We start from the raw sequence: 15610 nt of genomic DNA, 5'->3' as shown, positions 1-15610 counted from the left end.
GGTGCCTCCGAGCACATCTGTTTTGGCATGCGAGCAAACACATGCGACGTGCACTAGGGAGGTCCAGCGGATGCTCGTTGGATATGACGATGCAGATGTGCAACGACAAGACTTCTATCCACAAGCCAATCTTGCTCCGGCCGAGGCGCTCTTTGCGCTGCGTTCGTTTGGCCACTGCGCTTTGCTGGATACCTGCGCAATACTGGGCGATGCCGCCAGCCTCGAATGTATGCCTGTGCGGCAATTCATTTTCGTTGCGATCGAGGCTCGGCCCCACCAACCAGTGTCAACTTCAACCTAATGGATCATGGCCGATCATGGTCGTGTCTGTCTAAGCTTTGGAGGATCGCGACAAACAGCGAAATGATGCGGCAGCGATGACAGAGCGAGCCTCCCAGTGGTGACACTTGTGAATGCACGCATATTGACTCAACCCCTCTGTCTCTCCCAACCAGCTCTCCCTGTACTTCATTCTGGGCTACACTGCTCTGGCCACTGGAGTGATCCTGTACAAGAAGGCTCAGCCCGCCCCCCCTCTCAAGCTGGACAAGGATGAGGAGAACTACATTCGCCGCTACATTCACCACAAGCAGCAGGAGGCCAAGAAGCCTGAGCTGGCCCGTGTCCCCTATGGCGGACCCGCTGTCCTCTAAGCGAGATTCTACAGGCCGCTGAACACCGCTTCTGCACTCATAACCCGCATCTACATAAGAGGAACAGAGTCATTTCCGAATCGTATGTTCAACGTGGACAAATATACAGCTGTTCGAAACAGCCGAGGCATCTCCTCCCCCCCCCCTGTGCTGTGAATGACCACGACGCGGGTTTCCCTCGTATCTCCACAAGTCTCTCCAAGCACCTGAATATCAGCATACCGTGGACACTTGCAAGTTACTACGAGTGGGAACGATGCTCTCCGCTCGGCCAGTGGCTGCAAGGGCGGTCCTTTGTTCATTCGTGATCAGATTATGGGTGTCGGGATGAGTAGTATTGATATACTGCGGAAACCGCCGAGTGCTGGCCAACTTCAAGCACTGAAGCCGATAGAAGAGTGGGCTAGGCGGAGTCTCCATCGCCGGCCAGAGCTGCTGCAGCCTCAGGAAGGCGCCTTCGCCATCAGGGCGAGGATACCCGAGCGCACTTGGCGCAGATATCCGAGGGGGCAAGGCGGATGCTGTCGGTGTGTCGGCAGTCAGCCAGATCTGTCAGCGGCAATCTGCAAACAGCCAGTTTCGCGATATCTTGGGCAGCGGGAGCAGGGCCAAAACGTACCAGGTCGAGCAGGAGCACCAGGTCGGTGCCGCTTCTTGGGCTGCGAACTCCCAAGGTGAGGTAATGCCTCACGGCGAAGAGATGAATACCTTCGTTGATGAAGCAGGACTGGAGGCTGCGAGCGGGATGAATCGCGATCTCTTGAGGAACCCCACAGCCGAATACGAGCTGATCTGCAGGCCCATATCCTCGAGGATGACGACAACCTCTGCCGGGCAGTCGGATTGTTTCAAATCGCCGGTTATTTGGTGGCATCAGCACCACGGACTCACGAGCGACGGCTCGGCTCGGCTCGACTCGGTTCAGGTTCAGGTTCAGTTTCGGTTTCGGGCGACACTTGCCTGCTCCCTTGGAGAAAAAACATTGACGAAGAACCCACAACGACGCAGAGGCAACGACGAGCATCCAAGTACCCAGGACCGATGGCTGTGGGCCGCTGGTTAGGACAGCTGACCAAGGACCATACAGACGACCAACAAACGCAAGGGCCCAATCGCTTTGCCAGCCGAACCTGCAGCGGATTCGTGAGTTGCCCATACCAATATCGATCGGACCGACACCATGCCACATGCGGCGACTGTCAAGCAAGCCCACAGTACATCGGCAAACACCAGGCTTGGCTTCGATGAAAGGATGTATTGCGCTGCCGATGGGCCAACCGTTTCCTGGACCAGGGTGTACATTGTGCAAGCCGAAACCGCAGGGCATCCAACCCGAGGCCGCCTTAATCCGGGGCCGCTCGCGGACAAAACCCATTCGGCGGACTCGAAGAGCACACCGTCATCCGCAGCGGCAAATCCATCCCGCGCTGCTCCAGAACTTACCACCAAAGACCGGCAATACCAACAATACCCGACAATACCCGACAACGTGCCAGCAATCAGCGCATTGAGGGCACCACTGAGGGGGATCGGGGGCTCAGTCGCCTCTACGCAACATACCCACCATACTCCACCGCACAGGCGGGCATGGCACGGCGCTGTGATGGAACGCCATCGGAGAAATATGATCTCAGGGTGGTCCGTGATTGCCAGTGTATTCAACAGCGCCGCCGTTCACAAAACAGATTCGAGCCGCAGCCGAAAGCAGTCATACGGCTGGCCATTAGACGCCAGCGGATTGATATTTTTCTTGGCCTTCAGCAAGGCGAAGCTCCCAGACGAAAGGCTTTGGTAGAGCTTGGAGGAGCCGTCTATCGCCAGTGCTTACTTGGTCTTCTTGGTCTTTGCCTGATGTTTGGCCTGACCACGAAGAGCTCGTTGGCGTTTGCCTTCTTGGATGAAAAAGTTGCCAAACAGGCCCAGCATCGACCACATGTACACGCACAACAGGGCCGCCAGCCAGAAGCTGATGTCGACTCGAGGATCGGCTTTGAACTGGTCCCGGGTGTGGCGGATGGTCCAGCTGGCCAGATCCACGATTTGAGGGAAAGTGTGGTACATGATAACAATCGACTGGATCATCATCAGGGTGAACTGAGTCATCTGCATCACGGTGATGTATCGTTTGATAAGCGAGACTGACTTGACGCCGATTCCGGAGAGGAAGTAGTATCCGTACCTAAGTCGGAAAGGTGAGTGCTCATCGTATCAGTAACTCGGACGTAGACAGATGTACATAGGCAGTCAGCGAGTCGGACGGAGCATCAACAGGCGAGGAACGTCGACCAACATCACAACATGGATCAGGGAGTTGTAGGCGGCCGAGAAGTACGCTGTCAAAAAAATGCAAGTAACCGATCAGTGAGACGCCGCTGCAGATCACGATAGCCCATGATAGCGATCCATAGACCATGCAAGTTCTGCCCGACAGGACAGGCGCAAAGAGAACAACTGAGAGCGGGCTTACATGACCCCGTTGGCTGGAGGAGAACGGCAAGCCACCAGATGATAAAGATGGTGGAATGGTGATAGACATGCAGAAAGGAGATTTGGCGATTGTTCTTCTTGAGGACCATGATGAACTAGCGCAAATTCCGAGCCAATGACAGCAGGCAGGCAGTTAGCTAAGCAGCAAAGGGATTCTCTTGGCACACGGCTACAGCGCAGACCGATGTTGCCCTTACTGTGTCGATAAACTCGAATACTTTGGAGAAATAGAACCTGGGGAGCACACGCTGTTAGCCGGGGGAGCACGCCACAAAAAGTCGGGACAGCCACCAAAGATACCTACAGCCAAATGAACTTGGCCATCTGTCGAGAGTGGGTGCGCTCGTGTTAGATTCGATCGTATCAAGATCGCCGAATGTGATCCATCAAACTCCGGATGCCTACAGATTCAAGGGCCGGCGGTTGGATACAAGTTCCCAAAAGTACACCGCTTGGCAAGTGGCGCACATACCTGTCGGCCAGCCGAAGATTCATCAGGGGCATTGTAAAACAGGCTGTAACCATGCTTGAAGGCCTCGGTGATGATACCGTAGCCCATGTATGCGCTCAGAGTGAGCAAGAACAGGTTATGGGCGAGCATCAACGATTGAGCCTGGAATTTTGGCAGCAGCTTCATCACAAGGACACCGATCATGACGATAAGGAAGTAGAGGAGCACGGCGACCAGGACGAGCGAGGCGCTCTTGAGAGGAAGGTACTTGGCATGGACGGAGAAACGGGATCGAAACAACTTCAGGAAATAGGGGAGTCCCTGGGGTGCAATGGCTGATCCGGCCCTGTTGAGCCAGTCATCGACAGGTTTGAGTGCCGGAAGCGCGATACGGTCGACCGCCCTGCCCAGATCGATGAAGAGATCAACGGGAGCCTTGCTGGTCAAGTAGCGGACAGATTGATGGGCCCACTCCTGGGCATCGACGAGGTAAGCTTCCATGTGAGATATTTTACGAAGCCGGTTACAAGCAGCGAGCGACGCAGACTCGAGGGGGGGCAACGACGAAGACGGCTGCTGATATAGCAGCGCGATGAGGGCGAAAACCGCCAGGACAGAGGCGGGTTGGGGCAGCCAGAAAAAAAAAATCTACGTGTGACAAGGCGGCGGGTGCAAGTTGGTGATCTGGAGATGAGAGCCGGAGTCATTGGAGGCAAGGGCCCCAAGGATCTATGGACGACGATGGCTGTGGCCTTCGCTGGTCAACTCGGAGAACTCGACGGGACACCAAGGCTCTCGAGACGGGACTAGAAAGTGGGACAGGATCAGTTGGATGAGAGGGGCATCATCTTCAGTCCGAAGCAACACGGACTCTGAAACCGAGCGGCGAGGCGGCACTTACAGACTGGTCTGAGGAGCAACTGGCTTGTCGAATCGCTTTGCGCAAATCGTCGTGAGCCTTCATGTCAAAGGGTGAGCTCGCGAAGAGCTGGAGCTCGCGCATAAAGATTGGAGCGGCATCATGGAGAAAGGGACGAAGGGCGTCGAGCGATGCAGATGATTCGATGGAATGCCTGGACACAGAAGAATTGAATGATTTGTTCCGAGGAAAACGACGATGGTAGAGCGTCATGCTCACACGGAACCTACGCTTTGATTATTCCAAGCACAAGCTCGGTAACAAAATCGACGCTTTCCGATTCGAGGAGAATCTTCAAGTCCCGCCGAATCCACGGTCTGAGTCGGGCAAGGAGCGGAGGCGACTTCTCCAAAGCCTTGGGGGCTAAATGAGTCATAAAATCGGAGAATGTTTCCAACAATAAGAACATCGGCGGAAGACAGCGACGAGGACAGGGTGATGAGCACATACTCGAGTCGCGAAGCTTGCGACCCGTCGCGGATATGATGTCGGGTGGAGCCATCTCTTTATCGTCATATATGCGTCGTCGATAGCATGACGGGTCGTTGATGGACGACTGGCCATTGATGAGGGTCGGAGGGAATGCATGCGAACGGCCAATAGGAGGACGTCGTGGCCGATAAGGAGAAGATCGAATGCGTGGACGTTCCAGATCCGGAAAGACTTGCTGAAGTGGGGAGAGAGTTGTGAGAAATGAAGCACACGAAAGAACACAGATATGACTGATCCACAGAAGTTGCGAGTTGACGCACCCGAAGATAGGAACTAGAGGACTGGATGTTGTAGAGAATAGCCACAATACTCTGCTTGCAGAGGGGGCAACAGCGCGGCGTTCGTCGGGCCCAAGTGACGATGCAGAAATAGCAGAATGAATCTGAGAACACGGAGGGTTAAACAGATGAAGCCAAAAGACAGTCATGAATGAGACGGAAAAACACTTACGAAAGCAGGGATCGACAAAGGCCAAATTGTCAACCGGATGAAGACAAATGGGACATTCGGCAGGAAATGAAGGTGAGGCATTGGGGACTTCGATCATTGGAATTTCCGCTGTGTGAGCGGAGGAGTCGGACGAATCAAGGGAGGGCAGCAGGGAGGCATACTGTCGGGGAAGGGTGTGGAGCAAGGGAATCGGAGGAGAGGTGCTGGGATACAAGGGCCTCGACTCTGACGACGGAGATGCAGACGGAGATGGAGATATGGATGGAGATATGGATGGAGATGGAGATGGAGATATGGATGGAGATGGAGATGGAGATGGAGATGGAGATATGGATGGCGAGCCCGACATTATGACCACTGTTGGGAGCAAGATCGATTTTGGAAGTGCAGATGAGAGCGCTGAGACACAGGGACAAGTCTTTGGCAGGAGAAGCGGTCAGAGAAAGCAGGACAGGGATGACCGAAGAGCTCGGCACACGGCGAGGTGATTGCTACAGGATAGCCACCAGACCGATGATGTTTGGGTGAGATTGGGACTCAATCGACATGGTCGCGGTTGAATAAAGACGAGAGGATATGACCACAAGGATACAGATATGCAAGTGTAAAGGCCAAACCAGAGAGAATGGGTCGATGCGAGAGCGACTCCATGTCGGAGATGCCGGCTCGAATAAACTGGGCAAGGCCGGGGATTTGGACAGTGAAAGTTGGCAACGGCAGCCGATCTGGCTAAGACAAAGGGTCGATCCAATGGGCCAAAAGCGATTGCGTACCGACCAAATCTGCTTCAGATTGAAAGGCCAGCAGGCTGGAGCGGGTGTCGGAGGGACGAGCAACGGCAGCCAGAGGAGAGCGACGAAGGGCAAAGATCGACAGGCGGATTGGAGCACCGACAGGTCAGCCCAAACAGGCAAGGGATGAGACGGAGCACAGAGCCCAACGGCGCAGAATCCACGGCTGCTTGCCCGAGGCCGTAGTGGGCCGCGTGGGCCATGCAGCTCAGACCAACAAACTGACAGGATCAAAATTGCCAAGAGTGAAGCATAGACGTGATGTTGGTATGAAGCCGACGAGATGTAGAGAGCAGATCGAGAAATACTCGAAGGCTGACGATCGAAGCGGTGACGGAGCAGTTTGCCGAGATTGAGGCCACAAGCACACCAGCAGACGACAGTACCAACATCACAGGACGGCGCCGGACAGCAGCTCGTTGTGGATAGAGAAGGCTCGAAGCGAGGGGACAAAAAAAACAAAAAATGACGATGATCCACAGAAGAGCCAGCACACTGGGATGAGAGTACAAATGACGGACCACGGGAAGGAGAGTGGGAAGCGGGAAATGGAAGCAAAAAAAGGCTAGCATCGGGAGGTTTCGATCCTCCGACCTCAGGGTTATGAGCCCCGCGCGCTTCCACTGCGCTACGATGCTGAAGTAATTGACGAGAGTGGGATTCGAACCCACGCCTCCGGGAGATCACGGCCTTAACGTGACGCCTTAGACCAACTCGGCCATCTCGCCTTGATTTCGATCAACAATATATACAATATCATCCCAATTCTATCGATCCAGTTTCCATAGAACCATAGGCTCTGTCACTCATATAACAGCTCAGCCCTATGGCCGCTCCGAACCTGTTTTTATCAATATATTGTATTCTGTCTCTGCGGCCGTATTATATTTATCAGTTCCCCGTGGGTTTTCCGCATTTCGACACATTTTGGACTATTTGAGTGGCCCACGGGTCCCACCCCGGAAGATTTGCTGGGTCGGACTGTCCATTCAGCGAGTCCCTATTTCAGGTCGTGAAAAATATGTTTCATATTAGTTGGCAGGACTATTAGGGCCTGCTACATGATGAGTTTCTCGCTTTCTAGCTTGTAAATCTTTCCTGGTGTGTATCAGAACAATGGGCCTGACACCTTCGGTCTCGAACTTGATCCGTCAAATAATATTTCTATGGCTCCCGCTTGGGCGTTCAAGGCTTCATCCTCATCTATGCAAGCCGGTGCGTGTTATCGGCCGATTTCTACCTCGATTTTGCCGTTGTATCTCTGTTTTAGTGCAGATATGATATAAACTGTGAATATCCGAGAAAACCTCTGTCCTCGACCATACTGTTCCGATGTATAGTCTGCGTGGAATGGTTTGGTCCGAACTTGATTCAGATTCTCTCCGTTTTGTTCTCAGCGCGAATGAGTACATCGACTGATTTCCGTGCTTGGATAATGACTGTGCATTAGGGGTCAGCATGAATGGTTTGACCGATCGGATTTGTGGATCCCGTGGTCGAATCACTGTCCTTGTCGAAGGTTATGATCATCAAAAATGCGGCGCTCCTGTACTTACATGAACAGGCCAGGCCTCACTTAACGTCACTGTAGTGGAACTTTTCAAAGTATGGTTGGTCCTTGATTGCTGCTGATGAAACAGGTAATAAATGCAATCTTCCTGTTGTTATGGGCAGTCCACAGTAGTGGTATGGTGCTTCGTGTGATGTCGCGCGGACTATGCGAGACAGCTGGCTCAGGCAGAATGTCTGTGTCCTGTGGAGCCATCCCGTTTCATTTCCGGGATGGCATCGAGGCAAAGCCAGATCCCGTCATGAATCACGGGAACATGCGATATGTTGATTGTTGGGGACTTGACCGAAGGTTCCGATGGCCAAGCCAGCTTGGACATGCTGGGCGCTGCTCTCTTCGTCCTGACCACCATTCGTTCGGGTTTTCTGTAACGGACGGGTACGGAGCTGGGACGGGGACGGTGCCTTGGAGCGAGAAGTATATTCAGACGGATGAAAACAGAAGACTCCTCTTGCTGGGCCTGTCCCGGGGAGGCGGAGTGCCCTTTATAGGCCCAGCCCAGCAAGAGGACGGGGCAGTGTCAGCCTGCCGCGCACATGTGGCGGCGTGCCGGCCGTCACATTTTCATCGATGCAAAAATACGGTGACATCAATAATAGCGCCAAAATACTCGAGGAACCCAATTTTATGGGTTTAGGGCTGTATGAATGCAGGTCCGTTGCTTGTCGGCGTGGTGGTCCGGAAAAGAAAAAAGAATATAGACCTCCCATTAGGGGGGGGGCGGAAACTCGGATTTGTTCCGGTGACCATGTGCCCCAAATATGCTTACTAGCAGCCTCCATAATTTTCAGGTAATGTTTACTTGGACTAAATCAATATCTGGAAGCTGGCGCGCAGCGCCTCGATCCGCGTTCAAATTTAATTTGATAATATAGCTTAAGCCTATTCGCGCCAAAATAACACAGAAGTACGTAATCCTTTCGCGTTTTTAAAGCCATTAACCATGCTGGGGGGACGTTACCCTGTTGATCTGGATTATCCTGAGTGGTTCCCAATATAAAATGACAATTAAAGGATCGGGTTACGCGTGAATACCTTGAAGTTGTACTTTGAAGCTTCATGAGCCGTGCGCGGTGGAGTAATGCGCCTCGAGCATAGTCCCATCATCCTGACGAGTCCACTCAATCTCATAGCAATCTGGTACCAGAGTACTTAAAATACCACCGATACTACAAACTGAAGATGCGTTTGAGTCTGCGATTCTCCCACGCTTGATCAGCCTGACTGGGTATTTCTTGGGTCACGGGTTGATCAAAGATCGGCTGGCAATATCTTGTCTAGCTCGAGCATCATCGCTCCGATGGGTTGATGCGACACCTGTTCATAGAAGACTATTCTGTCGAATATGGAAACCCAAGTAACCTGAACAACAGATTGATATATAAAACATATTGAGATTGGACCGAGTGCTGAACCAGTCGACATTCAGCTCAAGCTTTGACGACTTTGGTCGAAGCCTTACTCCCAAAGCAGCCTGTCACTAGCCTAGATAACACAACAGCGCGTGGTTAAATGATTGTGTAGGGCACTGAAAAAATATAATGTAGGAGTAGTGATTGCCAGATTATAGACATAGGCCGAACGCATTAAAAACAGAGGTACGATGTGCTGCTAGGCTGATTCTCTACGTATTCTGATTAGGAACTAATTCGATCGCGCGATCGCAATCTTGAGCCTCCACAACTTCGATATTTATCGAGTCTATCAATTTTTTGATGTCAAAAATCTAATGAATAACTGGGCAAGTCATTTCATTCACTGTCAGCTCGACTGACCGATTTTTAAGCCATATTGATAGTTCGGGAACTATTTTTTGTTTTCATGAAGGTATTGCTGCGAATATTTTCCCGGCTGCTCATCTGCCCCGGTGGAGTTCGCGGTCAGCAAACGGAATCAAAACGAAAATATGATTAGATAAAGCATCTATAAATATCTGATGAATGATGAGATAGTCAGAATATGTCGATGTCCATATTCAAAAACATATGATTTGCTGTTCGGTTCGGAAGCGTACTTCATCGTCCAGTCGTCAAATTCTGAATAATTACAATATGGGGTGTCTGAATGAGGATTTTTATTAAACCCATCCCAGGACAGCAAAAGTATCGATAAAATTGATGCAATCGAGTAGTGGAAGAGAAAAATAGCAAAAAAGGCTAGCATCGGGAGGTTTCGATCCTCCGACCTCAGGGTTATGAGCCCCGCGCGCTTCCACTGCGCTACGATGCTGAAGCAAGTGACGAGAGTGGGATTCGAACCCACGCCTCCGGAGAGATCACGGCCTTAACGTGACGCCTTAGACCAACTCGGCCATCTCGCCTTGAGATCGTTTAAAAAAATTAAAAATATAAACTATTTGATAATACCAGATCAAGCCTCCCCCGATCACACATTTGCTTTCGCTGTCGTGCACAAGTCGTTGGGGTCTCACAAACTGTAGACCCCAGTATTTCATTCTAAGCAAATATTATAAAATGTTACAGATTATCGCAGCAAATTCCTCAGAGTGTTTTCTATGGCTTACATAGAACCGATGTTGCTGTGATGAGGCTTCTGCATCCATATTACGTAATTTATTAATAGTATATTTATTTTCATATTCCCCAAAGGGCGGAAGCAAGTATGCAAGCCATCAATGTCTACGTGACACTTGAGAAATCAATTTTTCGATGGAACTAACTTCGGTAGCCACATAGAGAGCTTACAGGCATCTCCACAGGAAGGTTTCTGGCTCACGCCAGATTCAGCTGAGTTATTCTGAACAAAGAAATTGAACTTGGTTCCCAGAGCTTTCGCTACTGGGTGGGTGTGGCTTAATCCCTATTACGTGTGGTGTATAGAAGTTTTTATGCGGATAAAAAGATCTCTCGCATAATAAAAAATATACCAACAGAAAGTACATACATAGAGCACACATTGTTTCTGTATTCCTCCTGTACATACTATTCTCAGCATCAGGACAAGAACAGGCGTTCCCATCAAAAAGGCAATGACTATGCGCCTCTACGAAAAGGAAGGAAATCAAGCAAGGTAATGTCGATCGCAGGCACCTACAAATGGGATGGAGACCCTGTCCCTGACCGCGCGGATGCCAGTGATATCAGCCGCTCAAGCCCGAAGAATGTTCCTCTGGCGGGTCAGAGGTTTCCCTCCCAAACCTGGTGGAGCGCGCATAAAGCCTGGACCCAATAGTCCCAAAGTCCCCGTGAACAGGAAACATGCGTCGGAATGTGTCCGAGCCGACGACCGTCTTGACAAGTACGTACACACCCCACGACGATTCGCGAAGGCATCACGTACATCGGGCTTGCAACCGGCACACCCCCCAAGCTGGCTCGAGTGCCCGCAAGACCAGTCACCATCGACCAGGAAAACTGAGCAAATGGTGTGCCAGTCGCGAACGAATCCTCAACAACAGACCAGCGATCTGGCTGAATGTCGTGGCGGTGTTGGGTGACATCGCAGCTCAGTGTCTGTTGTGGACGCCAATCATTCGTATGCGCCAATCGGTCGTATGAGCCATGCACGACAATAGGGGCCTGAGGAAACAGTTTCACAGGCATATGTCAGCACATGTCAGCACATGGAAGTTAGAGTTGCAGATTCCAAACTCTCACTGGACGGATGAGTTAGGCAAAGCTTGACATCGCCGCCCCTCCGCAACAGCTCCCCAAGAGACAGGGAGCTGCAGTGATGATTATAAACTGTCCTGGTTAGTAAGGCCAGTGCCAGTGCCAGTGCCTGGAAAGGCATTTGGATCGACACTTATTATATATTGATTGGGCTGAATTGTTTGGGATGTTGCGGATACGCTTCAGCATATACGGAAGCTCAAAGGATTTGAACTTGGGGGGGGGGGTGCTGTCCAAAGAAACACAGGGTGAAAAATGAAAGATGAAAGTGTGATGCACGAGAGCTTGAAAATAGAAAGTCACGCGCGGTGAGCACTGGGGTGATGGTGGCGGTCTTCTGTAGATTTTATAATGTTTATATATTTATTTTACTGTAATAGCAAACAAGGCGAGATGGCCGAGTTGGTCTAAGGCGTCACGTTAAGGCCGTGATCTCTCCGGAGGCGTGGTTCGAATCCACTCTCGTCAATTACTTCAGGCAATCGTAGCGCAGTGGAAGCGCGCGGGGCTCATAACCCTGAGGTCGGAGGATCGAAACCTCCCGATGCTAGCCTTTTTTGCTTCCATTTCCCGCTTCCCACTCTCCTTCCCGTGGTCCGTCATTTGTACTCTCATCCCCAGGTGCTAGCTCTTCTGTGGATCCATGTCCCTCGCTTCGAGCCTTCTCTTTATCCGCAACGAGCTGCTGTCCGGCGCCGTCCTGTGTTGTTGATACTGTTGCAGGCGGTGTATTGGTCCGTTTGGTTGACTGGAGAATATGGACAATAGCGAAGCCTCGTCCCAGCAATATTGGATTAATAATACCACACTATATCATATATCACTATCAATTCTTCAATAATATAGATTGGATGCAACAAGGATTGTCGTTACAACTTTTCGAACCTTTCTTTCGAGGTTTTGTTGGGTAATTTGCAGCATGATCTGTTTCGACTCGAGCCGGGGGGACTGGGAGGACTGGAACCCATGGTTAGGTTTATAAGCCATATAAAATAAAAGCGAAGAAAAAATAAATAAATAATAATAATAATAATAATAATAATAATAATAAATAATACTAATAATAATAATAATACATAATAATAATAATAATAATATATAATAAATACTATATAATAATAATAATAATAATATACTAATAAAATCATAATAATAATAATAATAATAATAATAATAATAATAATACTAAATAATAATCATAATAATTAATAATAATAATCATAATAAATAATAATAATAATAATAATAATAATAATAATAATAATAATAACTGATACATAAAATGTTATGTCATTCTAGAATTATGAAATCCAAATGACTGCCACTAATCCTAGTTGATTAACTATGTTCGGTGATAAAGCTGTGATGTATAATGGCTAGATTCAATCCACCCTGAAAGCTACCCGCTTCTTGCCTTGGGCTAAAGCTTCCTTTCGGTGCAAGTGCATGAATAAGCGGTCGTTCTTCAGTTTAATGTTTCTACTGGTCGTCATCGTGTTGCCATCCAAGAGGCCCAGCGCTGCTCAGCGGTCTAAAGGACTGCAGGACGCTGGCTGATTAGCGTCGTTCCCATGGGGAGCGAGAGGATAAGATCCCAATCATCCTGAAGAGCCCCTATTGCCCGCTTGACGTCCAGGTGTACTCGGTGGAGTAAGCCCCCATCTGCTCTCTGCCCTGGCAATATGCAAGCGACAAGAAAGGCTCAGCAGATTCTAGCGTTTGGTGGCGCCGGATACGAACTACACATTCAAGGCACCTCCGTCCTGTTTACACGGGCATTCTTCGGACGAGGGCCGTCCAACCACTTTCTCCGCACACCCCGGCAGTTGCTGTTCCTTCCGCCCCGCATCTGCCGTGGTTCAATGCCAGCTCGAATTGTCTTACCAGATGTCTTCAAGGCGCGCCACTTGAACGTGTCTGCTGGCGCGAATGCGGCGATGGCACCCACGTTTCCGATTTGCCGCCCTCGTGCCTTTGCGTTCTTCGCACGTCGCCTCTCTGTCTCCCGTTGGCCTTCGACCTGCTGTCTCCCCTTCCTCTCCGTTCTTCATTCCAGTTTCGTGCGGTCTCTCTTCTTACGGCCCGCTCTTGAACCCCGGTGCCACGATGGTGTTCAAGATCCTCAGCTGCTGCTTCGGAGAAGGCTCTGCCCAAGCCGATGCACTTTCCGTCCCTTCCAGAGGGGCAGCCGCTTCCCCAATGCTGATCCAACCACAGCGGCCCCCTCCGATGGATCCCTTTGGGCCGTGGGTCCATCCGCTCGAGACCGTTATTCAAATGGCCAAAGATGAACCCGACGCTCTTGCCATCCTCACCCAACGAGAGCGACGTCCTGGAGAAATTCAGCTACCTTCAGCTCTGGAATCGATCGTATTCCATCGCCCAGGCCCTCAAAGCTTTGCCTGATTGGGATGACCCTGGCCACGACACCGTCGCGCTGTTTTGCGAACCCGAAGCGCACTGGGTCATCTATTCGTTTGCCCTCTGGATTCTCGGCAAGTCGGTATTCAATGATATCTGGAGATCTGGCTGTGACAGCGCACTGGATGTGCTCATCAAGCTAAACCTTGAATCTTGGTTGATACAGGAAAATGATCGCAATTCGGATTGAATTGGCCTGCAACAGCCCCGCAAGAGTCTCTGTCAGAGGTAAGCCCTCCAGCAGCCGTCAGGCGATATGGACTCCATTATAACCGTATCACCCGTGCCTTCCCAAGGCTCAATATCAAGTACGTGCTCTACCGTCTCAACAAGCCTGGTCGAATCGAAGGTCTACAGCCAATCGATGCCGCCAGCCTGGCTTTTGAAGGGGTCGTCCCCACACCTTCCACGAGTGCCTGCGAGTCGTTCGATGAATACATTGGATACCTCAGCACCTCTGGCACGACAGGCAAGTCTCCCGCTCTTTACCGTAAGAGTGTGAAGATCTTGTACCTAATGAAATGGTTCTCTTACCTTTGATGTCTCGTAGGAATTCCAAAGACGTGAGTTTCATTTGTGCGTCTCGCGAAGCGTTCACATCGGCAGCGGCGCTGAGCTTACAACCCTTCGATTCAATCCAACAGCTATCAGGTCTCCCATCGATTCTGCCAGACGAGCCGGCCCGCAGTTGGTGTGCCCTACGGAAGCATAGCTGTGTTCCAGGCACCGTCGTTTTCGGCATCCATGGCATCCCTGGTCTTGGTGTTCAACACCAAAGGATCGGTTTGGTTCCCAAAGCCGACACCTAATCCAATGGATAAAGCTCGGAGCGTTATTGGCCTGCTGGATAGAGGCCTCGACATTGTGATATCGGTGAGTTGGTTTGTATGACCCACGGTGATCGATAGCCGCGCACTCACCCGCGATCCCAAATCCAGCCTCCATCTTTCGTCAAAATGGTTTTCAATGTGGCAAGCACCAAGGACAAGACCCCCTGTTGGGACAAAACCAAGCGGGTGAATTTCGCGTCCGAGCTTATTCCCATTTCGGTGGTTCATCGAGCAAGGAAGTTGTGTCCAAATGCCATCATCAGATGCTCCTACGGCTCCAGTGAGGTACGTCGATTTGCGTAGCTAGGCGGCGTGTGGCTATCTGAGCTAACGGGTCTCCCCCTCCCCTCTAGACCAGTGTCATCAACGCTGTATCCTCATGCATCATTCAGCCATCAGAGGAGACACCTTCGCAACTTGTCTATAAGTTGCTAAAAGCCTGGTGTCCGCTGTCTCCTCTTCGATGAGGAGGGCAACACAGTGGATCAGCGAGTATCTTGTAGTGGAATCCTGGTTTTGGCGGTGACAAGGACGACCCCATCAAGAACCACCCCAACTTTTGCGAATTCTGATCCCCAATGACAAGCTGGCATCCTTTGGCTTCCTCGAGGACGGCTCGCCCGTGTCTGCACCATGGACTGGGTCGAAATGAAGGGCGACCGAGAATTTAACCGTCATCGGAAGGTTTGTGCCACATTGTTTCTTAGGACAAGTGCTGCCAACGATGGCATCCTTGATACTGGAAGGCGTATCGGCTTGAACATTACTGACCAGGCCGTCGCCCTGATCACAATTATGTTGAACTCAGATTCGGCCAGAAGATCAAGGTCAACGGTGTTTACGTCGACCTCAACGCACTCGAAGAAACTGGCGAACCAGCATATGGGAGGGGTCCTGGCGGAATTGTGCCCTGG

The 15610-nt window shown here is 50.9% G+C and overlaps 6 non-coding genes across 6 annotated transcripts; 2 read left to right on the top strand and 4 right to left on the bottom strand.

Annotated features, from left to right (window-relative positions):
• Window positions 1-6809: 6809 nt before the first annotated feature.
• BJ171DRAFT_t473 lies at window positions 6810-6881 on the bottom strand. Its single transcript has one exon. It is a non-coding gene; the product is annotated as a tRNA-Met (tRNA).
• Window positions 6882-6889: 8 nt separating this feature from the next.
• Window positions 6890-6971, bottom strand: BJ171DRAFT_t472. Its single transcript has one exon. It is a non-coding gene; the product is annotated as a tRNA-Leu (tRNA).
• Window positions 6972-9970: 2999 nt separating this feature from the next.
• BJ171DRAFT_t471 lies at window positions 9971-10042 on the bottom strand. The gene has a single exon. It is a non-coding gene; the product is annotated as a tRNA-Met (tRNA).
• An 8-nt stretch (window positions 10043-10050) lies between these two features.
• Window positions 10051-10133, bottom strand: BJ171DRAFT_t470. Its single transcript has one exon. It is a non-coding gene; the product is annotated as a tRNA-Leu (tRNA).
• A 1699-nt stretch (window positions 10134-11832) lies between these two features.
• On the top strand, window positions 11833-11913 carry BJ171DRAFT_t474. Its single transcript has one exon. It is a non-coding gene; the product is annotated as a tRNA-Leu (tRNA).
• A 9-nt stretch (window positions 11914-11922) lies between these two features.
• BJ171DRAFT_t475 lies at window positions 11923-11995 on the top strand. Its single transcript has one exon. It is a non-coding gene; the product is annotated as a tRNA-Met (tRNA).
• The last annotated feature ends 3615 nt before the right edge of the window (window positions 11996-15610 follow it).

This window comes from Polychytrium aggregatum (assembly GCF_025602895.1).
Source record: "Polychytrium aggregatum strain JEL109 chromosome Unknown BJ171scaffold_296, whole genome shotgun sequence".
NCBI classification, from domain to species: Eukaryota; Fungi; Chytridiomycota; class Chytridiomycetes; order Polychytriales; genus Polychytrium; species Polychytrium aggregatum.
The sequence above is the reverse complement of the archived record's forward strand: the minus strand, read 5'-3'. Positions and strand labels throughout refer to the sequence as shown.